At 46.2% G+C, this 27950-nt stretch overlaps 1 protein-coding gene across 1 annotated transcript in view; it reads right to left on the bottom strand.

Annotated features, from left to right (window-relative positions):
* CTDSPL2 (CTD small phosphatase like 2) overlaps positions 1 to 27950 on the bottom strand; it is a gene marked incomplete in the record, with an annotated part of 2284573 nt that overhangs the window by 943814 nt on the left and 1312809 nt on the right.

The raw sequence follows: 27950 nt of genomic DNA, 5'->3' as shown, positions 1-27950 counted from the left end.
GGCAGAAAATCAGGGGCCATACTGGATTCTGAAAACACATCAACAATGTCTAGTACAGGAGGTATAGCCAAAGGCCTATGCTGAGGAAGAAGAAGAAAACCCCTAACCCTCTTTTTGGATTCAGAAAAATCCTGACTTTCCCAGTGGAAATGTTTTTATGGTATGTAAAGTTTCCCCAAAAGAAAATCGGGGGAGAAGCAAAAGGAATGGAATCCTCTGCATCAGAGTACTAAGCAGGTATAGACAATCCTGTTCATTAGAAGAGTCAGAAGAAATAGAATCCTGTTCAGAAGATTCATAGTCAAGTTCAGCCCTAGGCCTCTTTGAAGGTGGGGGCTGGCTACCCCTGGTAAGAGTAATTAAATCTTCAGCCGTTTTGATCATTTGTTTTTTTAGGCATAGGGGCCTGCGCGTCAGATTTTTAGACATAGATCGAGATTTTGGCCTTAAAATTGAAGATGGCGTCGGTTTAATATACATATCTGTAGGCCTGAATACACCCTCAGAAGCTGGTGCCTGCACAGTGGCTTCGGACCCATCCAAGGTAGAGACATCCGCAGGTTCCATAACTGAAGCATCTCGTGGCATACCGGACTCCGAATGGGTCTCAGTAGAGGCATGCGAATCAGAAGTAGCGGGTATCAGGGGCTGCGAAAGCACCTCACTGAGTACCAGCGAACTGGCGACTGGCTTAGGAGAAGCGTCGTCGGCAGATCTGGACTTCAATGGCCTGTCTCTGTCTTTTTCTTTGCATTTTTTAGGTATTCCGGTAGTCGGATTGCTAACAGATGTCATTTCTGGATAATGAAACCGTGATCCAAAATATTTAGAAGCAAAAAATGTACCGATGACGGACAGTGCGGTGATTAAATAAAGCACAGAACCGACAGCAAGGTACGTCGTGGTCAGGGCCTAGGCTAGGAATAAAGTACAAGTGAAAATCCTTATGAGGTATTTGCTTCCCACAAGTAATACAATTATTAACTTATACTGACATCGGTAAGGAGCAAAAAAAGTTTCCCCAGCAGGGTACTTAGTTTTTTAGTTGAAGACTTCGGTTCTGAAACTCGAAAATGAAAATTTCAGGAGTCAGCCGACCAGCACTTGCGAACTGCTTCTGCTTCGGGCACCGCGCGGCAAGAAAGACTGATGTAATGGCGTCAGCCACATGTTTTATACCCCTGACGTCATGGAAGAAGGGACAGCAACCGACGCAGGACCCAAGACTTTGTTAATCAGGCCGACTGAGGGCAACCTGCCAGCAGATTACCCAAATGTAATGACTGCAACAGTGAAACACGAAGAACATCTCTAACAGCAGTTTGTTTTGTTTTCTTTGGAGCCTAATATAAAGATCTATGACAGTTACCAAAGTCAGTTGTTGTTTTAGTTAGACGTTCATCACCTTGCCTTGTGTAAGTAAGCATCTCAGCATCCTATCTTGTCTTGCTGTATTAAGTTTACTAGGGAACAGTTACGCTTTAGACAGTCAGGAAATAACAGTGTTTTTATTTCTCCTGTGACTAAAACTCTAGAGTTTACTGTACTTGGGTATTTATTATTCTCATGTTTTGTACTTCATTACTTATTATTAAATAGTTTATACCTTTCACTGTGGCTGGTCTTTTAGCGAATACTTTTAACATTATGAGTTTACTAGCACTTATTATAGTGATGTCTTGGCCACTCTGAAAAGCCTTGCTGCATTGGTTATAGTCTATGATTTATATTAGTTTGAGTTTACTCCGTATAATTGAATACCCTTGTAAAAGCCTTAGAGTAGTTGACTGGTGAAAGGGTGGTAAACCTTGTATCTGGGGAAAAAGGGGTAAATCTGTGGCAGCCTTTCCCAGGAGTGTGTGTGTCAGCTACTTGGAACTGGGACACAATGCTCCAAACTGAGTATTGTTTGGGATCTGGAGAGGCAGTTCAGTCCCAGACCTGGAGCGTGCTCCCTGTGTGCTCTTGGGGGAAACCATGCTTAATGCAGAGAGCTGCATCTGAAAATACTGGTAAATTCATTCCTGTTTTTAGTGACCGTCTCTCACTGGTGTCAGTAATAAGGATCGAGGCTCCTTCATTACCGGCCTGGGGGAGAGAGGCCATCACAGACTGGTGTCAGAGCGGTAGGATATTAACTTAACTTCAGCAGCCTGTGGGCAGTTGTCAATGAAGGTGTGTACGCTCTCAACAGCCACAAGGTAAACATTCAGAGTTTCTTTTTCACAACAGTTTTATTCATTTTTGTTAGCTTATTTCAGTCAGGGAAAGGTGTCAGCAGAGGATTATGGGAAAGTGACAAAGAATCAGTTAGCCAAGGTGTGCGAAGCCAAAGGACTGCTGTATGCTAACCAGCCTAGACAGGAAATGATTTCAACTTTAATCACAGCTGCAGCATGGACCAGTGGCCAGGACAACAATCAGTCTGGAGTTGCTTGGGGATGTGCAATCTTCAGAAACAGGACAGTTCACTTTTTCCTCAGAGGACTTAAAAATCCATCTGGAGTTAGAGAGACTTGAACTGGAGGCCAAACGTTTGGAGATCTAAGAAAGACAGACTGTGACGTTTGGAGGCTGAAGAAAAGGAGAAGCACCATCATTATAAATGCAGACCAAAGACAGACTGTGGAGTTGGGAAACTGAAGAAAAGGAGAAGCAATGGCAGTATGAACTGGAGACCGAAGAGAGACTGACACACTTGGAGGCTGAAGAAAAGGTCACCATGAACTGGAGGCCAAACATTTGGAGACCGAAGAGAGACTGCTATATTTGAAGATCGAAGAAAATGTGACACTGCGATGATTGGATACTGAAGAGAAAAAGAAGCAGCGACAACACAAGAGGGAGATGTTGGCTCCTCATCAGGGTCATGGAGGTAATGGGGAAGGGAATAACTGGACCCCAGAAGCAATAAAGGTCAGTAAATTTCTACCACAACTTGCAGAGTGGGATAACTTTGATAATTTTATTCATACATTTGAAAGAGTATGTAAACAGTATAATGCTGACCAAGAGCTCTATGTATGGTTCCTGACCCCCTTACTTCATGGTAAAGCTGTAACCACTGTTTCTAAATTGTCTGATATTGACTGTTTAAATTATGACATTTTCAAATGTTGTTTACTAGAATGTTTTAAGTTAACAATTGAAGCTTAAAGAAAAAAGTTTCATGGTCATAGATGCAAGGCAAATGAATGTGTATGTGACTATATTGCTGAGTTAAACATATTTTCATAGGTGGGTGAGTGGGTGTTAAGTCACCACTTTTGAAATACTGGAAGACCTTTTATTGAGGGAACAAGCCCTTAATACTTTGCATGAGGACATAAGAATCTGGTTGGCAGACTGGGAGTGTAACTGTGCACATGAGTTGGGGAGAAAGGGGGATCTCTACTTAGCAAGCATGGCATCACTGCATAAAAAGGGGATACCAAATGCGGTACATGGATATAAGGGAACCCATGATGGGCAGCCCAAATCACACCAACAGAGTCTACCAGTAGCAGGGGAAGCCACTAGTTCAGATACATGGCCAGGGATCAAGGGTTAGATGTTAAATGTAATCAGAGGGGCCAAGTAGCATACAAATGCCCACTGAAGCAAGGTCGAGAAGAAAAGGTGAGGGAGCCAGGAAGTCGAAATAACAGTGTGTTAGCAGTAAGTTGTCTGTAGACAACAGGGGTACCAAACTACCACCGGAATTTGTATCCTATGTTAGTGGATGGAAGACGAGTCACTACTGAGAGAGAGAGAGAGAGAGCCTCTGACTAGCCTGCAGTGGCTAAAGAGGAGTAGTGCTTGCTTGGGCAGTCCACTGCAATTAGAGCTTTAAGAGGGGTCCCATTCCAAATAACTTTGGCCAGGGTTCACCTTGACTGGGAAGGTGGAAAAGGAAGCAAGAAGATAGCTGTGTTTGAGAATACTCCTACAGATGCCTTGATAAGGAATAATTTTGATAATCCTGTACATTGTGTGCATGCAGTTGCATGCAGTCAGGTTTGTAGAGGGGCATGTAGGTCTGCCAGCCTGGGGAAGACCCAGACAGATCCCACACCTGAAGCTGGGGCTGGTGACATGGCTATTTCAAGAAGGGAGCTACCTTGTAGCAGTGAGCTTGAAAGTGAGCCACAGCTGCTGGTAGGTACTGATGTTCCACTGGACAGGGTGGCTGCAAGGACACAGGTGAGTGGTAGTACCTAAGCTGACAGTGAGGCACCATGGTCAGAAGACACTAGGCTTCCTGTGGAAGGGGAGCTGGGAGGAGTCACAAAGGTAGAGTTGAGACGGGCTCAGCTTTTGGACCCTACCTTACAAAGCCTGAGGTGGGCAGCTAAGGAGTCATCTGATGCTCAAAGAAAAGGGAAGTCTGTATACTGGACCAAAGGGTTACTATACAGAGAGTGAACCCTGAGGGAGGGCTAGAGAGTAAGGTAATACAGCAGTTGGTAGCATCCAGAGCCTACCATCTGAGAGTTCTATCCACAGCCCATGACATTCCTTTTGCAGGTCATATGGGCATAAAATGTACTAAGAGACATATTATGCAGAACTTTTATTGGCCTGGAATTGCAAGGGATGTAACAGGGTATTGCAAGACCTGTGAGCAATGTCAAAAGGTAAGCAAGGCAGGGGATAAGGTCAAAGCTCTGTTGTTGCCTTCACCTGTGAATGAGGAGCTGTTTCAGAGGGTAGCTATGGATATTTTGGGGCTCTGAGTACCCCAAGGTCCACAGGGAAGAAGTATATCCTGGTGGTAAGTAAATTATGTTACTAGACACCCTGAGGTGGTGGCTCTGTCCTCCATCAACGCAGAGAAAGTGGCAAATACTCTGTTAGAGACTTTTAGCAGGGTAGGCTTCCCAAGAGAAATACCAAATGACAGATGTGCCAATTTCATGTCAGACCTGCAGGCTTGTCTATCGAAGTGCTGAGGGGTGAAGCACCAAACATCACCTCCTACCACCCCCAGACTAATGGTCATGTGGAGAGGTTAAACTCCACACTAAAGACCATGCTACAGGCATTCGCAGACCAGTTTAGGAGAGAGTGGGACAAATATTTGCCCAATCTACTGTTTGCATACAGAAAGGTTCCCCAGGAATCCACAGGTTTTTTACCCTTTGATTTGCTGTATGGGCATAGGATGAGGGAGCCTTTAGATTTGCTTTGGGATGAGTGGGAGGGTGAGTGTGTATCCCACAGAGAGTCTGTTGTGGCATATATCCTAAACCTCAGGACAAGGCTTACAGAGCTCATGGGCTTGGCCCAGGAGAACCTGGCAGAAGCCCAACAGCAGAAAAGAGCCTGGTATGTTTGAGCCAGACAGTATGCTGAGGAACAGGAAGTTATGGTGCTCATTCCTGTCAGACACAATAAGCTGCAGGCAGCTTAGGAGGAAGTCTTCGAAGTGGTAAGGAAGGTCAGTAATGTTAATTACACGGTAAACCTGCTAGGCTGGAGGCAGGGGCACAAATTGTACTGTATTAACATGATGAAGCCTCAGCATGTCAGGGAGGTCCTGGGCAGACTGCAAAGGGCAGGGTTGACAGTTAAGCCCAGTAAGTGTCAGGTGGGTATGGCAGAGGTCTCCTACCTGGCACAGAGTGGGAAGTGGTAAGATTAGGCCAGAATCTGCCAAAGGGGAAGCTATTCAGGAGTAGTCTGCCTCTCCTGTTCCCAAAGGCAGGTGAAGGGATTCTCAGGGACAGCGCGGTACTATGGAAAGTTAATTCCCAATTATAGTACCATAGCTGCTCTCTCTTCACAGACCTGACAAATAAACGCAGGCCAGATAAGCTAGTGTGAACCCAAGCTTGTGAGCAGCATTCCAAAAGCTTAAAGGGGCTTTGGGAGGACCCCCTGTGTCACCCAGTCCAGATAACAGCAAAGAATTTGTTGTGCAGGTGGATGCTTCAAACCATGTGGTGGGGGCTGTATTCAGCCAAGTTTCCTCCGAGGGAGAAGAGCACCCAGTTGTACATCTCAGCCATACGCTCCAACCCAGGGAAGAATGTTATTTAGCTGTAGAAAAACAATGTCTAACCATACTGTGGGCACTGCAGAAATTTCAGCCTTACCTGTATGGAAGGAAATTCACTGTAGTTACAGAGCAGAATCCCTTAACATGCTACACAGGGTCAGCCAGCAAAATACCAGGTTATTAAGGTGGAGCCTAGGGTTGCAGGCATATGACATGACAGTACAGCACCAGACTGGGGTCAACAATGCCAATGCAGATGGACTCAAGACAGGGTATATAGGTTAATGTACTCCTAGAAAGGCCCATTCCTCTCAACCAATGTTTTTCCAGGTCACTTGTAAAACTAAATTACAGTTGTGTACACTTACCATAAATGTAGATGTTCCGAGTGTATTCACTGTTGCAGTCATCACACTTGGGTTATCCTGGCAGAGGTAGCTCTCAGTCGGCCCGAATACCAGAGGCTTAGTATTTATGCTTCAGTTGCTGTCGCTCCAGGACTGATGTCAGGTCGTTAGTGGTATAAAATCAGGCAGCCGACGCCATTACATCAGTTTTTCTTGCCCCAACTGTCAGGAGCCCCCAAATAGGGAGCTAGGTTATGGTGGAAGAAAGTACAGTTTTGTACCTACCATAAATGTAGATGTTCGAGTGTATTCACTGCTGCAGTCTTTACACTTGGGTTATCCTGCCGTCAGGCGGTCCCGCAGTCGGCCAGAGTTCCAAGTCTTGGGCCGGCGTCGGTTGCTGTCGCTTCTTCCCTGACATCAGTGCACCAGGGGTATATAAGATGCAGCAGACGCCATTTTCTTCAGTTTTTCTTGCCCCAGATGTCAGGTGCCCCCAAATAGGTAGGCAATACATATTGCTAATAAAACATACATAAAAAATAAACCCAGTACTTTCAGTTACAAGCAAATACACCACATAGGTTGTATAGGGTAGAAAGGTATAGATAAGTCCCAGCTAAGAAAGTGGGGATGGAGGGAGGGTAACCTGGACTGCAGCAGTGAAAACACTCGAACATCTACATTTATGGTAGGTACAAAACTGTACTATGTTTATAGTGTTTCACTGCTGCAGTCATTACACTTGGGTTGAATCCCAAAGCTGAGGTTGGGTGGCTGGTTCTATAAAGGATTTGGGGTGGCTATGAGGCCCTGCAGCACTGCAGTGGCAAAGCCAGCTCTGGATTTAGAGTAGAGAGGCAAGTGGTAATGCTTGGTAAAGGTGTGCACTGAACTCCAAGTTGCAGCTTCCAAAATATCCTTGGTAGGTACTCCTCTAAGGTAGGCAGTTGAAGTGGTTGTTGCCCTGGTGGAAAGTGGCCTAATGTTGCTAGGTACAGTTTTTCCATGCTGTGTGTAGCAGAAACGGATACAGTGTCCTATCCACTTTGAAATTGTCTGCTTTGAAATAGCCTTTACCTGTGATCCTGCAGCATATGCTACAAACAATTGCTCAGTTTTCCTGAAAGCTTTTGTTTTATCCAAGTAGAAACATAACTGCCTGTGTATGTCCAATGAAGGCAGAAGTCTCTCCCCTTTATTCTGGGGATTTGGATAAAATGTTGGCAAGTGAATAGTTTGGTTAAGAGCCACACTGGATACCACCTTTGGCATGAATGTAGGGTTTGTTCTTAAAGAAACTCTGTCCTGATGAAAAATGATGAAAGGTTCCACTGCCACTAGTGCCTGTAACTCTGAGACTCTTCGTGCTGAGGTTATTGCCAGAAGCAGAGCAGTTTTCCATGACACATTTTAATTCTGCTGAATTGGCTGGCTCAAAAGGAGTAAAGTTAGTTTTTCCAAGACAAAGTTGAGGTCCCAAGTTGGTGTTGGTGCTCTCCGGGGCGGTCTTATGTTTTTAGCCCCTCTGAGGTACTGTTTTAATAATGGATGAGAGAAAACAGGAGGATCCGTGTTGTAATGAGCTGAGATGGCAGAGGCGTGGATCTTAATGGATGAAAAGGATAGGCCTTTGTCCAGCATCTCAGTTAAGTATTGTAATATCTGAGGAATATTAGGGACAAGAGGGTCAAAGCTTTGAGCCTGGTTCCAGACACAGAATCTCTTCCACTTTTCTGAATAGGATTTCCTGTTGCTGGGCCTCCTGGCCTCCAAAAAAATGACATCCATAACAGCTTTAGAGAGAGGTGTTGGCTGCTTGGCTAAGTAATCTGCCATGCAGCCAAGTTTCAGGTTTTGAGCTGGCTGTGCAGGATCCGATTGTTTTGTTGAGTCAGAAGATGAGGCATTTGAGGAAAAATCCATGCTGGGCCTTGAGCCAAGTTCATTAAGATTGGGTACTAGTGCTGGCGTGGCCAGTCTGGGGCAATCAGGATCATTTTTGGCCTTTCTTGTCTGGCTTTTAGAAGTACCTTTGAAAGGAGAGGCAGTGGGGTGGGAAGGCATAAACTTTTAGGGTTTTCCAGCTGAACGAGAGAGCATCCACTTTCCATGCTTGTGTGTGGTAAGTCCTTGTGCAGAATTTCTGTAGTTGGCAGTTCAGAGGGGAGGCAAAAAGATCTATGTCTGGGCACCCCCATTTTTGTGTTATCATGCTGAATGCTTGTGGATTTAATTTCCACTCGTGAGGATCCATGATGTTTCTGCTAAGTCGTCTGCTAGAGTATTTTTCTTTCCTGGCAGGAATTGTGCTTGCAGATGAACTTGATAGGTTAGTGTTGTGTTCCACAAGGTCATAGCTTGTCTTCAGAGGGGATAGGAATGAGTGCCCCCTTGCTTGTTTATGTACCACATAACTATGGTGTTGTCCGTCTTGAGTAATAGTTGTCCTGGATGCAGAAGGTCCTTGAAAGCTGTCAGGGCATGTTGTATAGCTAGCATCTCTTTTTGATTGATGTGAAGATGCATTTGGCCTGCGTCCCACTTGCCCTGAATACATTTTCCTGTCATGTGTGCTCCCCAGGCGTAATCCGAAGCATCTGTTGTTAGTGTCAGCCTGGCTGTGGTTAAAGTGAAAGGCTGTCCCTTGTTGTGGTGACATGCCTGTGACCACCATCGAAACTCCTGTTGTAGGCAGGGAATAAGTGGTACTACTGTTTCCAAACTGACAGTGTTGAGTTCAAACACTTTTTAGATACCATTGTAATTTCCTCATATGCAGTCTGGCATATGGTATTAGTAGTATGCAGGACGCCATGAATCCCAAGGCCTGCAGAATTTTTTTTGCAGGGAGTTGGGTTGTCCTTGCTTGTCTGGCATGAGATAAGCCATCTGGGCCGTTGTATTTAAGCTGGCACCCAGGAATATTATCTCTTGTGAGGGCACTAGTTTTGACTTCTTTTCGTTTACTGTGTACTCTAGGCAAATTAGCAATCTTTTTACAAACGCCAGATGCTTTAGAAGAATGTCCTTGCTCTCTGCTTGAATAAGACAGTCGTCCAAGTAGGGATATATTTTAATTCCTTTTTGTCTGCAAAATGCAATTACTGGTGCCAGGCATTTTGTGAAGACCCTGGGCACAGTAGATAAGCCAAAGGGCAGTGCAGAGAATTGGCAATGCATTGTGCCAGCTATGAATCTGAGGTATCTTCTGCAATATTGTCTAATTGGGACATATAGGTATGCCTCTTTGAGGTACAAAGTAACAAGCCAAGCCTTCTTGCCCAGCATGGGAAGAAGTTGCTGCAGTGTCACCATTTTGAATTTTGGAACATCCAGGTAAGTATTTAGAGTAGATAGGTCCAGTATGGGTCTCCAGGCTTTGTCCTTTCTGGGGACCAGGAAAAGTCTTGAGTAAAATCCTTGTCCTTGTTCCTGTTGTGGCACTTTTTGAATAGCTCTCATGTCCATGAGGGTTGTAATTTGTTTTTGTTCCTCTGCTCATGATTTTGTGGCAGGTCTGGCATTCCTTTTGGCATTGGTAGAGTGTGAAAGTGGAACCTGTAACCTTGAGACACAACATTCAGAACCCATTTGTCTTGGGTGATTATATGCCAATTTTTGTGAAAAAAGTGCTAGTTTTCCTCCTAAAGGAGCTGCCAAAAGATAAGTGCTTGGCATCTGAAGGGGGAAGTCATTGGGACTGTTTCCTATAAGGTTGTGACTTGTCTTCCCTTCCTTTTGGGGTTGAAGCACCCCACTGTCGTGGTCTGTAAAAGCCTTGGGGCTGAGATCTGCCTCTTGAGCGTCTGTATCGCCTCTTTGTGGTCTGTCTGACACTGGAAAGGACCAATTTTTAGAAGGCCAATTTCTGCTAAATCGAGGTGGCTGCACCTGTAAGAAATCCTTCACTGTTTGCAAAGATTTTGCCTAATCCTCCATTTTCTTTAATACCTCTTCTGCCTTAACACCAAATAAGATATCATGCTGTGAAGGAGCATCCAATAATATTGCCTTAACATGATCAGGTAAACCTTGTTCTTTTAACCAAGCATGCCTTTGAATCACAGATCCTGTAACTGCGGCTCTACAAGAAGCCTCTAATGAATCAAAACCACATTGCAGAGTATGTTTTCCCCCTTGTTCAGCTGCATGCAATAAATCCTGCATTTCCTTATAATCAGGATCTTCTGAGCTTGTAAGCATTTTCTGTTTTAAGAGACATTAAATATTGTTGGTATTTAAGCATGTGGAACTGGCAATTTAAAGCCCTTACTGCTAAAGTTGCAGAAGTGTAAACTTTCTTTCCCCATCTAATGCTCTAGAATTCCTGTCAGAGGGAACTGGATTTTTAGCAGTGGAAGCCTTTACCCCTTTGGGACCTTGTGAAATAGTTTCTGGGTCAGCAGCAGGGTTTTTATAAAGAAATTTGTGAGAGTCAGGGACTCTGTAGTACCTGTTTGACTTGACTGGTGCTGGGGGCAAAGAATCAGGGGTTAAACTGGATTCAGAGAACACATCATCCACAATATCTAACACGGGCGGAATAGCAAGGGGCCTGTGCTGAGGCAATAAAAGAAAATATCTGAGCCTTTTCTTGGATTCTGAATATTCCTGGTTCTCCCAATGGAAATGCTCCCTCATGGTATGTAAAGTTTCCCCAAATGAGTAATCCTCAGGAGGAGAGGCTGAAGGGATTGATTCTTCAGCATCAGAGTCCTCATAGGGGGTAAAGAGTATCCCTGGTCTGAAGAGGAATCAGAAGAAATGGAAACCTGGTCAGAGAAATCATAGTCTGTATCCTGTCTAGGCCTTTTATCAGGAGGGGGATGGGAACCCCTGATCAGAGTAATTAGGTCTTCGGCCATTTTGAGCATCTGCTTTTTAGGCATGGAGGCCTGTCCAGGTGAATGCTGTACTTGTTTCTTTGTATTTAATGGAGTTTTAGACTTGGATGTTGTTTTGATGGTAAGCTGTGAAGGTCTGAAAACACCCTCAGAAGCCAATGCCTGCTCAGCGGCTTTGGACCATCTGAAGGGTTAATTTCCGTAGGCCCAATACCTTGAGTTTCCAGAGGCCTAGAAATCTCAACGTGGGAGTCGGAAGCGGCCTGTGGCTCTGAGGTAGCAGGTGTCAGGGGCTGCGAAAGCGCCTCACTGAGAACCGGCGACTGGCCTAGAAGAGGCTTCATCGTCAGTTTTGGACCTTGGATGCCTGTCCTTATCTTTGTCTTTGCATTTTTTGTATATTCCGGTCTTCGGTTGTTCCGACGGCATGGTATAATTGAACCTTCGGCCAAAATAATGGCGAGCAAAATCAAACCAACGTTCAATAGTGCGCTTGTTAAATCTAGCACAAAACTGACAACTACTGACGTCGTGGTCTGGGCCTAGGCATGAAATACAGTAAGAATGAAAATCCTTATGAGGTATTTGCTTCCCACAAGAAACGCAATTATTAACTTTTACTGACATCGGTCTGAGGCAAGAAAAAGTTTCCCCAACGGGGTACTTAGCTTTATTGAAGACCTTGGTTCTGAAATTCGAATTCGAAAATCTCAGGAGTCGGCCGACCGGCACTTGCGAACTGCTTTTGCTTCCGGCACCACACGGCAAGAAAGATTGAAGAAAATGGCGTCGGCTGCATCTTATATACCCCTGGCGCACCGACGTCAGGGAAGAAGCGACAGCAACCGACGCCGGACCAAGACTTTGGAACTCTGGATGACTGCAGGACCGCCTGATGGCAGGATAACCCAAGTGTAATGACTGCAGCAGTGAAACACGATGATCACCACCACTGGTAGAAAGTAAATACCAAAAATTCCCTATAAGGAGAGAGGAAGAGAGACAGACAAGGGGGATGGAGGGTGGGAAACCAGGACTGCAACAGTGAATACACTCGGAACATCCACATTTATGGCAAGTGTACACAACTGTACTATGTTCTTCTTGTTTCACTGTTGCAGTCATCACACCTGGGTTGATTCCCAAAGCTGAAGAAAAGGGTGGAGGCAGTCAAGAACACTGGGGGCTGGCTAGGATGCCCTGCAAGACTGTGGTGGCAAAGCCTGCCCTGGATTTGGAGAAGATAGGCAGGTGGTAATGCTTGGTGAAGGTATGAACAGAAGTCCATGTTGCAGCCTCCAGGATGTCCCTGGAGGGGACCGCTCTGAGAAAAGCTGCAGAGGTGGAGGCTGCCCTGGTGGAATGCATCCTGACCCTCTTTGGGGGCGGTTTCCCATGCTGTTTGTAGCAGAAATAAATGCAGTGTGCTATCCATATGGATATTGTTTGGATATGGCCTTGCCCTCTGTCCCTGCTGCGAAGCTGACTAGCAATGGGTCAGTTTTTCTAAAAGATTTAAAACTATCCAGACAGACTCTGAGCTGTCTGTGCACATCTAGAGAGTGCAGAATCCTTTCCCCCTTGTTTTGTGGGTTAGGGAAAAAGGTGGGCAAATGAATGGATTGGTTGAGAGCCACACTGGACACCACTTTAGGCATGAAGAATGGGTTAGTCCTGAGGGAGACCTTGTCAGCATGGAAAATGATGAAAGGCTCTACAGCCATGAATGCTTGTAACTCAAACTCTTCTAGCTGAAGTGATGGCCAGTAGCAAGGCTGTTTTCCAAGAGAGGAATTTTAACTCTGCAGAAGCTGCAGGTTCAAAGGGGGGAGGGTAGGGTGAGCTTTTCCAGCACAAAGTTAAGGTCCCAAGCTGGGGTAGGAGCTCTTCTGTGTGGCCTTAAGTTGTTAGCCCCTCTTAGGAACTGTTTGATGAGAGGGTGTGAGAAGAGAGATGGCTCTGTGCTGTAATGAGCAGAGATGGCAGAGGCATGAATTTTAATAAAAGAGAAGGATAGACCCCTGTGTAGTAGGTCTGCTAGGTAATCCAGGATGACAGGTAGGGAGGGCTGTGCTGTTTCGGCTCCCTTAGCCTGGATCCAGGTGCAAAACCTTTTCCACTTGTCAGCATAAGATTTTCTAGTGTTGGGGTGTCTGCCCTCACATTTAACATCTAGGACTTGTTTACTTAGGCTGTCAGCTTGAGCAGAGGTCAGGGAATAAGTCAGGTTGATGGTCTGCAATTGGGGATGCATGAATTCTCCATTCGTCTGGATCAGGAGTGTTGGGATCCGAGGTAGGTGCCATGGTTGCAGGGGTGACAGGCTGCACAGCAGTGGGTACCAGTGCTGGCCTAGCCAGTCTGGGGCAATCAGGATTGCCCTTGGTTTTTTCTCCCTTATTTTGAGCAGTACCCTTGAAATGAGTGGTGGAGGGGGAAATGCATAGACCAAGAGGTTTACCCCATTGGAAAGATAGAGCATCCACTTTCCAGGTCTTGCTGTGGGGTTCCCTGGTGCAGAATTTGCTGAGCTGGATGAATGGAGTGGGAGGCAAAGAGGTCCACCTTCGGGGTGCCCCATTTCTGGGTTACAAGGGTGAAGGTTCTGTGGACTAGCTGCCACTTGTGTGGGTCTAGCAGGTTTCTGCTTAAGTTGTCTGCCAGAGAGTTTAGGGAGTCTGGCAGGAATTGTGGTAGCAGGTGTATTTGCATGGCTGAGGCCATGTGAAAGGGTCTTGGCGAGCCTGCAGAGAGGATAAGAGCGAGTACCTCCCTGTTTGTTGATATACCCCATCACTGTGGTGTGGTCTGTTTTGATCAGTAGAGGCCCCAGGGAGAGTAGGGGTCTGAAAGCTGTCAAGGTGTGCTGAAAGTACAGTTTTGTACCTACCATAAATGTAGATGCTCGAGTGCTAATACAGCTGCAGTCATAACAGATGGGTTCTCCTGCCGTCAGGCGGGTCCTCGGTCAGCCGAATTCCAAAGTCTAGGTCCGGCGTCGATTGTCGTCGCTTCTTCCCTGACGTCAGTGCGCCAGGGGTATAAAAGAATCAACCGACGCCATTTTCTTCAGTTTTTCTTGCCCCAGATCTCAGGTGCCCCCAGAAGGAAGGCAATACATAAATTTGTGTAATAAAGCAATGCAATATAATCAAAATACAGTAGTTGCAAGCAAATGCAAATACACCATAAAAGAATACCCCAATCAGGTTGTATGAGGAGGTGTTAGCCAATAAGCCTGTCCCAAGAGGGGAAGGAGGGAGGGAAACCTGGACTGCAGCTGTATTAGCACTCTAACATCTACATTTATGGTAGGTACAAAACTGTACTATGTTCATCGTGCATACAGCTGCAGTCATAACAGATGGGTAGAATCCCAAAGCTAAGAAAGGGGTGGTAGGCACTAGGTGGAACAAGGAGGAGCCAGAATGTCCTGCAAGACTGCAGTGGCAAAGCCTGCTCTAGTTTTGGAGTATAATGGTAGGTGGTAGTGCTTGGAGAAGGTATGCACAGAACTCCAAGTGGCTGCTTCCAAAATATCTTTGGTAGGAACTCCTCTGAGGAAAGCTGCAGAGGTAGCTGTGGCCCTTGTGGAGTGAGATCTGATGCCTGCAGGTACAGTTATGCCATGAAAAGAGTAACAAAAGTGTATGCAGTGGGCTATCCATTTTGAGATTGTCTGTTTGGAAATTGGCTTCCCTTGAGCTCCTATAGCATAGGACACAAAGAGCTGCTCTGATTTTCTGAAAGGCTTTGTTCTGTCCAAATAATAACGCAGCTGTCTGTGGATGTCCAAAGAATGTAGTAGTCACTCCCCTTTGTTTTGAGGATTAGGGTAGAAGGTAGGTAAGTGTATAGCCTGATTCAAAGCTACCCTGGATACCACCTTTGGCATAAAGGACGAGTTGGTTCGTAAGGAAACTCTGTCCTGATGGAAGATGATAAAAGGCTGCACAGCCATGAGGGCTTGTAGTTCCAATACACTACGAGCTGAGGTGATAGCCAGTAGGAAAGCTGTTTTCCAGGACAAATATTGCAAATCTGTTGAGGCAGCTGGCTCAAAAGGAGGCAAGGTCAGCTTTTCTAGAATGAAATTGAGATCCCAAGCAGGTATTGGTTGTTTCCTTGGGGGTTTTATATTCTTAGACCCTCTGAGGAACTGTCTTAAGAGGGGGTGAGAGAATAAAGGTGGATCAGTGTTGTATTCTGCAGAAATGGCTGAGGCATGGATTCTGATGGAGGAGGATGAAAGTCCACTGCTTAGCAGCTCAGCTAGATACTGTAATATTTGAGGTAAATTCAGTTTTCCAGGATTCTGGCCCTTTTTCTCATTCCAGGCACAAAACCGTTTCCATTTTGCGGAGTAAGCTTTTCTAGTAGACAGCCTTCTGGCCTCCAAAATGACATCCTGCACTCCTTGGAGAGTAGGGTCTGTTGTGATGTTAAGGAATCTTCCATGCGGCCAGATTGAGTGTTTTCAGCTGACTGTGAAGAGTTTTGAAGCTGTGCTGAGTCAGAAGAGGAGGCATTAGAGGTAGGGTCCATGGAGGGGAATGCGTCAGGCTCCTCAGGAGTGGGTACCAGTGCTGTCTTGGCCAGTCTGGTGCAATGAGAATCATCTTTGGTCTGCCTGCTCTGGTTTTTAATACAACTTTGGGCAGCAGAGGAAGAGGTGGAAAGGCATAAACTGTCATTGTTGTCCAACTGAAAAGAGGCCCACTCTCCAGGCCTGTGGATGAAAAGTCCTTGAGCAGAATTTTGTCAATTGGTGATTTTTGTGGGAGGCAAAGAGATCTATGTCCGGCCTTCCCCATGCTTGAATTATCTCTGTAAAAACTTGAGGATACAACTTCCATTCGTGTGGATCTGTCATATTTCTGCTTAGGTTGTCTGCCAGCGTGTTTTCCTTGCCTGGCAAGTACTGTGCTTGAAGTTCGATTTGTAATTCCAGAGCCATGTTCCAAAGTGACATGGCCAGCCTGCATAGGGGGTATGAATGGGTTCCTCCCTGTTTATGTACCACATTACTGTGGTGTTGTCTGTCCTTATCAATAGCTGACCTGGATGCAGAAGGTCTTTGAAAGCTATAATAGCATTTATTACTGCTAGCATTTCCTTTTGATTGATGTGAAGGTGCTTTTCTTTTTGGGACCATTTGCCCTGAATGCACTGATCTGTCATGTGCGCCCCCCAGGCATAGTCCAAGGCGTCTGTTGTGATGACTTGATTTGCTTGAGGCTTGCAGAATGGGAGACCTGTGTTTGTTTGGCGTGCTTGAGCCCACCACAGAAATTCCTTTTGAAGACATGGAATTGGTGGTATTATTGTTTCCAAACTGTGGCTGTGTTGAGACCATAGGTTTTTCAGGTACCACTGAAGTTTCCTCATATGCAGCTTTGCACATGGGATTAGTAGGATGCAAGATGCCATGAATCCCAGAGCCTGCAGGATTTTCCTTGCAGTCAGCCTGGTGAAATTTGCTAGTGTTCTGAAGTATTGAGTTACTTGCCCCTGCTTCTCTGGCGTGAGGTAGGCCATCTGGGTGTTTGTGTCCAAGTTGGCACCAAGGAAGATTATTTTCTGAGAGGATATTAGCCTTGATTTCTTTTTGTTGACTGTGTATCCCAGAGAATTCAACATTATTACAAAAGCCAGATGTTTCAGAAGTATGTGCTTGCTGTCCGCTTGGATCAGACAGTCATCCAAATATGGGTATATTTGTATCCCTTGAAGTCTGCAGTAGGCAATTACTGATGCCAGGCATTTCGTGAATACTCTGGGTGCAGTAGATAAGCCAAAGGGCAATGCAGAGAATTGATAATGGGTTGAACCTGCAAGAAATCTGAGGTATCTTCTGCAATTTTGCCTGATTGGGACATGCAGGTATGCCTCCTTGAGGTCCAATGTTACCAGCCAAGACTCCTTGCCCAGCATGGGAAGAAGCTGCTGTAATGTGAGCATCTTGAATTTTGGTGCAGTAAAATGTGTTTAGGATGGATAGGTCCAAAATAGGTCTCCGATCTTTTCCCTTCCTTGGTACCAGGAATAGTCTGGAATAAAAACCTTGACCTTGTTCGTGAGTAGGTACCTCTTAAATAGCTTTCATGTCCATGAGATCTGAAATTTGTCTTTGAGCCTCTGCCCTTTGATTGTGTGGCAGGTTTGGCATGCCTCTCATTTTTGGAAGGGTGTGAAAATGGAATCTGTAGCCTCTGTTTATAATGTCCAGGATCCATTTGTCTTTTGTGACAATATGCCAATTTTTTGAAAATAATGCCAGTTTTCCACCTAAGGGTGCTGCCATTTGAGCCTTGCTTGGCATGCAAAGGGGAAAGTCATTGGGCTTGCTTTCTGAATGGCTGTGAACTATCCTCACCACCTCTTTGTGTAGGAGCTTGCCACTGTCTGCCTCTAAACGATCCTTGAGATTGCCCTCTGCCCCTCGGGCACCTGTATCGACCTCTTTGGGGTCTGTCCGTGGCTGGAAAGGACCAATTTTTGGAAGGCCAATTTCTACTGAAACGTGGAGGTTGTACCTGTAGAAAATCTTTCACTGTTTGCATTGATTTAGCCTTTTCCTCCATTTTCTTTAATACCTCCTCAGCTTTAACACCAAATAATACATCCTTTTGTAGAGGGGCATCTAGTAATTTAGCTTTGACATGATCTGGTAAGGTTTGCTCCTTGAGCCAGGCATGTCTACATATGACTGATCCTGTAACAGCAGCTCTACATGAGGCCTCTAGAGCATCACAACCACATTGCAAGGTATGTTTACCCACTTGTTTTGCACTATGCATCAAATCCTGCAACTCCTTCAAGTCTGGTTGTTCAGGTTGTGACATTTTACTTCTCAACTGTGATAACAGAAACTGTTGGTACTTTAGCATATGGAACTGGCAGTTTAATGCCCTCATGGTTAAGGTGGCCGAGGTGTATACCTTTTTTCCCCACCTTTCTAAGGATCTGGAATCTCTCTCGGAAGGTAATGGGTTTTTAGCAGTCGAGGCCTTAATTCCCTTGGGGCCCTGTGAGATAGTTTCTGGGTCAGCCGCATGGCTTGAGTCAGGAACCCGGTAGTACCTGTCAGGCTTGACTGGGGCTGGAGGTAAAGAATCCGGGTTAAGGCAGGCCTCCGAGTACACATCATCTAGTATGTCTAAGACAGGAGGTATAGCCAGAGGCCTGTGCTGAGGTAGCAAGAGAAAATCCCTAAGCCTTTTCTTGGAATCTGAGTACTCTTGGCCTTCCCAGCGGAAGTGTTCCCTTGAGGTATGCAAGGTTTCCCCAAATGAGTAATCCTCTGGGGGGGGGGGGGGCAGAGGGAATGGACTCCTCAGCATCAGAATCTTCAAAAGGGGAGTAGGAATGTTCCTGTTCATCAGAGTGATCTGAAATAATGGAGGCCTGGTCAGAGGAGGGGGATTCTTCCTCCACTCTGGGCCTTTTGTCCGGGGGGGGTTGAGAACCCCTGATAAGAGTAATCAAATCCTCAGCCATTTTAAGCATCTGTTTTTTTTTTAGGCATGTGGCCTGGAGAAGGGCCCTGTGGAGCTTGCCTCTTAGAATGCATGGCTGCTTTAGACTTAGTGAAAGCCCTGACAGAAAAAGAAGAGGAAGGTCTGAAGACACCTTGAGAGGAGGCAGACCTGTCTACATTTTGAGATTCACCACCAAGAGTGGCTTCGATATCTGTAGACGGGGTGTGGGCCGAGCCAGCGACCTCGGGCACAGAAGACACTGCCAATGAAGTGTCATCGGTAGGCAGGGGCTGCGTAGGCGCCTCGCTGAGAACAGGACCACCTGTAGTTGGCTTTGGCGTGGTGTCGGTAAAGGCCGTGGACCTCGTGTGTCGGTCCTTATCTTTGCGTTTTTTTAGACAACTGGAGTCGGAGTATCCGACATAATACAGTTAAATTTTTTGCCAAAATAGTGCTGGGCGAACTCCGCCCGACGCTTAATGGTGCGTTTGTTGAATGTAGCACAAAAACGACAGACCGAGACGTCGTGGTCTGGGCCTAAGCAAGGAATGCAGAGGGAATGAAAATCCTTATGCGGTATTTGCTTCCCACAAGAAATACAATTATTAACTTTGTCTGACATCGGTCTGAGGCAAGAAAAGTTTCCCCAATGGGGTACTTAGCTTTCAAGAAGACTTCGGTTGCAAAATTGTCGTAATTTCAGGAGCTGGCCGACCGGCACTTGCGAACTGCTTCTGCTTCAGGCACCGCGCAGTAAGAAAGACTGAGGAAAATGGCGTCGGCTGGTTCTTTTATACCCCTGGCGCACTGACGTCAGGGAAGAAGCGACAACCGACGCCGGACCTAGACTTTGGAATTCGGACGACCGAGGAACCACCTGACGGCAGGAGAACAGTACAGTTTTGTACCTACCATAAATGTAGATGTCCGATAGGTATGCATCTGCAGTCATCACATATGGGTTGTCCTGCCTCAGGCAGCCCTTCGGTCGGCCGGATTCCAAAGTCTGGGTCCGGCGTCAGCTGATGTCGCCCCTTCCCCAACGTCAGAGCGCCTGGGGTATAAAAGCGTCAGCAGACGCCATTCTTCCTCAGTTTTTCTTGCCCCAGATGCCAGGTGCCCTCTAAGGAAGGCTAAATTTGGAGAAATGCAATAAATTCCAAACATGCACAAAAATATATACATATATAAAAACAAATACACCATAATAGATAACTCCAGCTAGCTATGAGAGGGAAATGTACCCAAGAAATACCACAGAGGGGAAGGAGGGAGGGTAAACCTGACAGCAGATGCATACCTATCGGACAACTACATTTATGGTAGGTACAAAACTGTACTATGTCCTTCAAGGATGCATCTGCAGTCATCACATATGAGTAGAATACCATAGCCAATCTGGGGGTGGAGGATCTATGCAAAGGATGGTGTAGCTAAAATGACCTGCAGGACTGCCGTAGCAAAGCCTGCTCTGGATCTGGAATATATAAGTTGTAATGCTTGGAAAATGTATGCACGGAGCTCCACGTAGCAGCTTCTAAAATGTCCTTGGTAGCCACCCCTCTTAAGAAGGCTGTGGAGGTGGCTGTGGCTCTGGTCGAATGAGGTGTAATGTTAGCTGGCACAGTTTTTTCGATGAAAGGAGTAACAGAAACGAATGCAATTCCCTATCCATTTTGAAATTGTCTGTTTTGAAATTGCTTTTCCTTGTGCACCAGCAGCATATGCTACAAACAACTGGTCAGTTTTTCTGTAATTTTTAGTTCTGTCCAAGTAGTAGCGCAACTGTCTGTGTATGTCCAGGGTGTGCAGAAGCTTTTCCCCTTTGTTTTGTGGATTTGGAAAGAAGGTAGGCAGGTGAATAGCTTGGTTTAATGAGACGCTAGATACCACCTTTGGCATAAATGAAGGATTGGTTCTCAATGAGACTCTGTCTTGATGAAAAATAAGAAATGGCTGTACTGCCATGAGGGCCTGTAACTCAGATACTCTTCTTGCTGAGGTTATGGCCAGAAGGAAGGCAGTCTTCCAAGAGAGGAACTGTAGTTCTGCAGATGCTGCTGGTTCAAAGGGAGGCAGTGTTAGTTTTTCCAACACGAAGTTAAGGTCCCAAGTAGGCAGTGGTGGTTTCCTTGGAGGATTGATGTTTTTAATTCCTCTTAGAAACTGTCTTAGCGGATGAGAGAAGACAGGTGGATCAGTATTGTACTCTGCTGAAATTGCTGAAGCATGAATTTTAATGGAAGAGTAAGACAGGCCATTGTGGAGCATTTCTGCCAAATATTCCAAGATATGTGCCATGTTCATAACTGTTGCATCTAGGCCCTTTGAGGTGCTCCAGGTGTAAAATCTTTTCCATTTTGCTGAGTATGCCTTTCTTGTGGAAGGCCTGCGAGCTTCCATGATGATATCCTTCACTCTCTTGGATAGCTTATCCTGATGATGAGTCAAGGTATTTTCCAGGCAGCTAGTTGTAATGTTTTCAGGTTGGGATGCAGCGTTTTGTAATTGTGCTGTGTCAGGAGAAGCAGCCAATGTGGCTTAAGCCATGGTTTTGTCCGTGACATGCTCTTTAGCAATGGGTACCAGTGCTGTCTTGGCCAGTCCGGAGCTATCAGAATCACTCTTGGCTGCTCTGCCCTGATCTTCAGTAAGACCTTGGTCATTAATGGAAGAGGTGGGAATGCATACACTGTTAGATTTCTCCAGCTGAAAGAGAGGGCGTCCACTTTCCATGCTTGTGGGAGGTATGTCCTTGAGCAGAAATTCTCCAGCTGATGATTGTGTGGGGAGGCAAAGAGGTCTACGTCCGGTCTCCCCCATGATTGTGTTATCTGATGGAAGATGTCTGGGTGCAGCATCCATTCGTGTGCATCCATGATGTTCCTGCTTAAGCTGTCCGCCAGTATATTGTCCTTTCCTGGTATAAACTGGGATTGCAGCTGTATACTGAGAGTCAAGGAAAGTTCCCATAGATTCATTGCCAGTCTGCAAAGAGGGTAGGAATGGGTGCCTCCTTGCTTGTTTATGTACCACATAACTGAAGTGTTGTCTGTCCTTATTAACAGGTGGCCTTGATGTAGAAATAACTTGATTGCATGTATCACTGCCAGCATTTCCTTTTGGTTTATGTGCATGCGTAGCTCTTTTTGTGACCATAGTCCTTGAATGCATCTTCCTTCCATGTGCGCTCCCCATCTGTAGTCTGAAGCGTCCGTTGTAATGGTTTGGCTGGCTATTGGTTTGCTGAAGGGCAAACCCCTGTTTGACTGGCTTGCTTGAGCCCACCACAGAAATTCTCTTTGAAGGCATGGGGTGAGTGGTATCAAAGTTTCCAAGCTGTGACTGTGCTGAGTCCATAAACTCCTTAGGTACCATTGGAGTTTCCTCATATGTAGCCTTGCTTGAGGAATCGGAAGAATGCAAGAAGCCATGTAACCCAGGGCCTGCAGGATTTTCCTTGCAGTCAGCTGAGTTTGTCTTGACAGGTTTTTGAAGTAATCCGGTAGTTGGTTTTGTTTTTCTTCTGTGAGGAAAGCCATTTGGGTGGTTGTGTCTAGATCCGCACCCAGAAAAGTTATTCTTTGGGATGGGACAAGTCTTGACTTGTGAATGTTGACTGTATATCCCAAGGCCTGAAGAAGATAGATGGCATAATTCAAGTGTTTTACCAAAATTTGTTGGCTGTCCGCTTGTATAAGGCAGTCGTCCAGATACAGGTATATTTGCATCCCCTGAAGTCTGCAGTGTGCAATTACTGATGCCAGGCATTTCGTGAATACTCTGGGCGCAGTACATAAGCCAAAGAGAAATGCTGAGAATTGATAATGCTCTGAACCTGCAAGAAATCTGAGGTGTCTTCTGCAGCTTTGTCTGATAGGGACATGCAGGTATGCCTCCTTGAGGTCCAGAGTTACCAGCCAAGACCCCTTGCCCAGCATGGGAAGGAGTTGCTGTAGAGTCAGCATTTTGAATTTTGGCACAATGAGATAAGTATTTAGTGCGGACAAGTCGAGAATAGGCCTCCATTGCTTTTCTTTTCTTGGAACAAGGAAGAGTCTGGAATAAAATCCTTGGCCTTGTTCTGCGAGAGGAACCTGTTCTATTGCTTTCATTTTCATTACCTTGGAGATTTGTTTCAAAGCCTCTGCCCTTTGATTTAGTGGCAGGTCTGGCATGCCTTTTCTTTTCGGTAATGTGTGGAAATGGAACCTGTATCCTTTGTCTATTATTTGTAGTGTCCATTTGTCCCTTGTAATAATGTGCCAATTTTCAGAAAATAAGGAAAGCTTTCCGCCCAAAGGTGCTTCCAATTGAGCCCTGGTTGGCGGTGTCAAAGTAAAGTCATTGAGTCTGTCCTTGTGCAGCAGTTGTAGGCCCTACACTACCTCTCTGGTTGGGAGGCTGCCATTGACGTCCTCTGTAGGAGCCTCTAGCTTGCCCTCTACCTCTGGCATGCCTGTTCTTGCCTCTCTGAAATCTGTCTGTGTCTGGAAAGGACCAGTTCTTGGAAGGCCAATTTCTGCTGAATCTTGGTGGTTGGACTTGCATAAAATCTTTGACTGTTTGTACAGATTTTGCCTTTTCTTCAAATTTCTTTAAGACCTCCTGAGCAGTGGAGCCAAATAACTTTTGCTTTTCCAGTGGAGCATCCAAAAGCTTTGCTTTAACATGGTCTGGCAGAGATTGTTCCTTCAGCCAAGCATGCCTACGTATGACCGCACCTGTCATAGCTGACCTACATGAAGCTTCCAATGCATCATAACCACACTGCAAGAAATGGTTGCTAACCTGTTGAGAGTTATGTACCAGATCCTGAAGTGATTTGCGATCTAGGGGTTCAGGTGCAGACAGTTTTTTATGCAATTCAACTAACAAATACTCTTGGTACTGTATCATATGAAATTAACAGTTTAAAGCCCTCATAGAAAGGGTAGCAGAAGTATATACTTTTTTACCCCATCGCTCTAAAGCCCTGGACTCCCTTTCAGAGGGGAGTGGATTTTTTGTAGTGACAGCTGCAACCCCTTTAGGGCCCTGGGAAATAGTTTCTGGATCAGTAGAGTGGGCCTTGTAAAGGAAAAGATGTGATTCCGGGACCCTGTAGTACCTATCGGGTTTGGCAGGAGCCGGAGGGAGAGTGTCAGGGGTTGTGCTAGACTCAGAGTACACATCATCAATGACATTCAAAACAGGGGGAATAGCCAAAGGTCTATGCTGAGGGCAAATGCAAGAAGGTCCTTAATCTCTTCCTGGAATCAGAGAATTCCTGGCCCTGCCATTGGAAATGCTCCCTCATAGTGTGCAGAGTTTCCCCAAAAGACAGTTCTTCAGGAGGGGAGGGCGAAGGGATAGATTCCTCTGCATCAGAATCCTCGTAGGCCGAAAAAGCCTCCTCCTGGTAGTCCAAGAGAGCAGAGCCACCAGAGGCCTCATCTGAGGAGAGGGTATCACAGGGCTCAACCCTGGGCCTTTTTTCAGTAGGAGGTTGAGAGCCCCTGTCCGGATGAGGTTGAGAGCCCCTAATTAATGAAATAAGGTCCTCTGCTAGACTAAGGATTTGAGAACCTGTAGAGGGTCCCTGAGGGATAACCCTGGGAGGCATAGATTTTGAGTGTTTAGCAGCTTTAGCCCTAGAGAATGCCTTAATAGACATGGATGCAGGAGGCCTGGCTGCACCACGTGCTGGTGTAGTTTTGTCTAAGGGAATGGAGTCAGAAGGTTCCTGGACACCAGATTCCAATGGAGATTCAACAACCGATACAGTAGTGGCCTCCGGGGCCGAGGTTGTCAGTTGCACGGTTTCGGTGGACGCAAGTACCAAGGACTCGGTTTCAGCCAAGACAGAGACACTCGCGGTAGGCCTGGCCATGGTTTCAGCCGAAACCGCGGACCGCGTGTGTCGGACCTTGCCTTCCATTTCTTAATTAAATGTGAAGTCGGAGTCTCCGACGGCATTTTGTAAGCAAAACTAGCCCCAAAAAATTCCTCTGAAAACTCCGACCGACGTCTTAGAGTGCGTTGGTTGAAGGAAGCACAGGCGGAACAGGCCGAGACGTCGTGGTGTGGGCCTAGGCAAGGTAGGCAGTAAGAGTGGAAATCCTTATGAGGTATTTGTTTCCCACAAGTTAAACAATTATTAATTTTATCTGACATCGGCTGAGGCAAGAAAGAGTCACCAACGGGGTACTTAGCTTTTGAAGTCTTCGGTTTAGCTGAATTACAGGAGCTGGCCGACCGCCACTTGCGAACTGTTTCTGCTTCGAGCACCACGCGGCAAGAAAGACTGGGGAAGATGGCATCGGCTGACGCTTTTATACCCCAGGCGCTCTGACGTCGGGGAAGGGGCGACATCAGCCGATGCCGGACCCAGACTTTGGAATCCGGCCAACCGAAGGGCTGCCTGAGGCAGGACAACCCATATGTGATGACTGCAGATGCATCCTTGAAGGACATCCATCTGTTATGACTGCAGCTGTATGCACGATGAACATCAGCTAGCATCTCTTTTTGGTTGATGTGCGGATAGGTTCATAGGTTCATACTAGGCTATCTGCCCGAGGGCATTTACAAGCCTAGCCCATAGTTTTGTGGCTTACGCCACCCCTTTAGTATGGGGAACTATACCCATTATTTTGCTGTGCCTCTGTTGAGCAGTGACACTGAGGTAATCCCTGGGGTATATCTGCGATCTCCCATCCATTGGTCAAGATTTCTCTTGAAAAAGGCCAGCGAGGTGCTCTGCCTCACATATACCGGGATTTTATTCCACAGCATAGGGAGTCTTTGGGTGATGAATCTATCCCTCCAGCACGTCCTATTAATAGCCGTGTCGAGGTTTTAGTCTCCCGCCCTTGTGGCTCTGACGGATCTAGATTTTTTGAGGTGAAGCATATTCATCAAATCTGGGTTTGACATGGCCTTGTATGTTAGGCAAAGGTCACCTCTGAGCAAGCGGTAAGCGAATGAATAGAGCTGGAGTTCTTTCAGTCGGGCAGCATAGGACAGATGTTTGAGACCCTTTATCCTTTTGGTGAGGAACTTTTGTGGCCTCTCCAGCTGCTGCAAGTGTCGGGTCAGATACATTCCGAATGGGGCATTGTACTCAATCATTGGTCTGATGAGTGATGAGTATAGGAGACTATGACCTCCCTTGATCTAGATGAGAATCCCTTCATGATAAGGTGGGCAATGTAGAAGGTCTTCCTAACTACTTTAGCTACATGGGTGTCGAATGACAGACTACTATCAACCTGGGTCCCCAGGTCCCTGATAACTTCTTCTGTGCTCAGTGGATTGCCACCTATTTGGTAGCTAGGGGTAACCTTGTTTTTCCCAAAGGGTATGACTATGCATTTTTTGGCATTTAACTTTAGGCCATGGCTCTGGCACCAGTTATCCGTTTCTGTGAGACCCTTCTGAAGGATATCTGTGTCAGATGGGTTTTCTACTATGGCGCCCAGTTTGCAGTCATCTGCAAACTTTGGCAGCCATAACCCTCCTGTGTTTGCTTGTACTTCAGAAAAGTAGATGCCAAACAAGAGTGGGCCCAGGACTGAGCCCTGTGGTACACCACTTGTGACAGGCTTTGAGTCTGACATGGCGCCAGCAACTCTGACACTGTGGGTTCTGTCACTCAGCCAGTTTGCAACCCATCTTGTGATGTATGGGTTAACATTTAAGCTGATGAGTTTTTCAATGATACCCGAGTGGGGTATTGTATCGAAGGACTTCGCCAGATCGAGGTAGGCTGTATGGACTACCTTTCCCTCATTAATGGCTTTGGTGACTGTTTCGAAAAAGTCAACCAAGTTTAGAAGGCATGATCTGCCTTTGACAAAGCCAAACTGGGATGGATCCAAAGTCTGCAAAGATGTATTTGATTTGGGCTCCAATGGCCCTGAATGCACCTGCCGTCCAGGTGTGCACCCCAGGCATAGTCTGATGCATCTGTAGTGAGGGTCAGGGTGGCGTGGGGTTGTGAGATGGGAAGTTGCTGTGGTCGCATGCTGCTGCCCACCAAAGAAAATCATTCCTTAGACAGAGTATCATTGGTATGATAGTTTCCAGGTCCTGAAAGTGTTGACACCAAAGGATTTTTAGGTACCATTGTAGTTTCCTCATATGCAGTCTGGCATATGGAATGAGTAGAACGTAGGAGGCCATGAACCCTAGAGCTTGCAGGATTTTCCTTGCAGATAACTGGGTTCTGGTGGCTAGTTGAGAGAAGTAGCCTTGAGCTACACTTGTTTTTCTGGAGTAAGGAATGCCACCTGGAATGCTATGTCCAGGCTTGCTCCCGGGAATAAAATTTTCTTTTGTGGGGACAAGTTTTGATTTCTTTTTGTTGACAGCATACCCGAGGGAGGTCAGTAGGTCCTTTACAAAGGTCAGGTGCTATAACAGCTTTTCCTGTCTGCCTGAATCAGGCAATCGCCTAAGTAGGGGTAAATTTTAATATTTCTTTGTCTGCAAAAAGGAATGGCTGGAGCCAGGCATTTTGTGAAAACTCTGGGAGCAGTGGATAAGCCAAAGGGAAGCACAGAAAACTGAAAGTGCACAGATCCTGCTCTGAAACGTAGATATTTCCTGCAAGATTCCCTGATTGGGATGTGTAGGTAGGCCTCTTTTAGGTCTAGGGTGGCTTACCAAGCATCCTTGGAAAGCACAGGAAGAAGCTGCTGGAGGGTGAGCATTTTGAATTTTGGTATCACCAGAAAGGTGTTTAGAATGGATAGATAGAGGATTGGGTGCCAGGTGCCCTCTTTTCAGGAAGAGTCTGGAATGGAAACCTTGACTTATCTGGTCTGCAGGCACATGTTGCATTGCCCTCATGGAGAGCAGGGAAAGGACATGCTTTCTGGCCTCTGCCCACTGGTTTGGAGGAAGATCTGGGAACCCTTTTTGGGGTTGGCAGAGTGTGGAAATAAAATTTGTATCCCTAGGACATTATGATGAGGACTCATAGTTCATTGGTAACAGAGGCCCAATTGTTTGCATGGAGGGAGAGTTTTCCTCCTAGAGGCACAAACAGGTGGGCAGAGGTAAGGGGTGGAGGTGTCAAGTCATTGTGAGTTCTTACCATAAGGGGGTGGCTTAGCACTCACTGTTTTTGAAGAGGAGGAACTTCATTGCTTAGGTCTCTGCATTGCCTGGGATTGCTGTCTGGGGGGGGGGGGTCTGCTTCCCCTAGGTCTGGGTTGAAATGGCTTGGGGGGGTCCGGAAAGGACCAGTGCTTGAAGGGGCAATGCCTACTGAACCTCGGAGTCTGAACCTGTAAAAAGTCTTTAACTG

This window comes from Protopterus annectens, chromosome 7.part0 (genome assembly GCF_019279795.1).
Source record: "Protopterus annectens isolate FY-2018-M chromosome 7.part0, PAN1.0, whole genome shotgun sequence".
NCBI lineage: Eukaryota > Metazoa > Chordata > Ceratodontiformes > Protopteridae > Protopterus > Protopterus annectens.
Note: the sequence above shows the minus strand (reverse complement) of the source record. Positions and strands in the feature narration are given on the sequence as shown.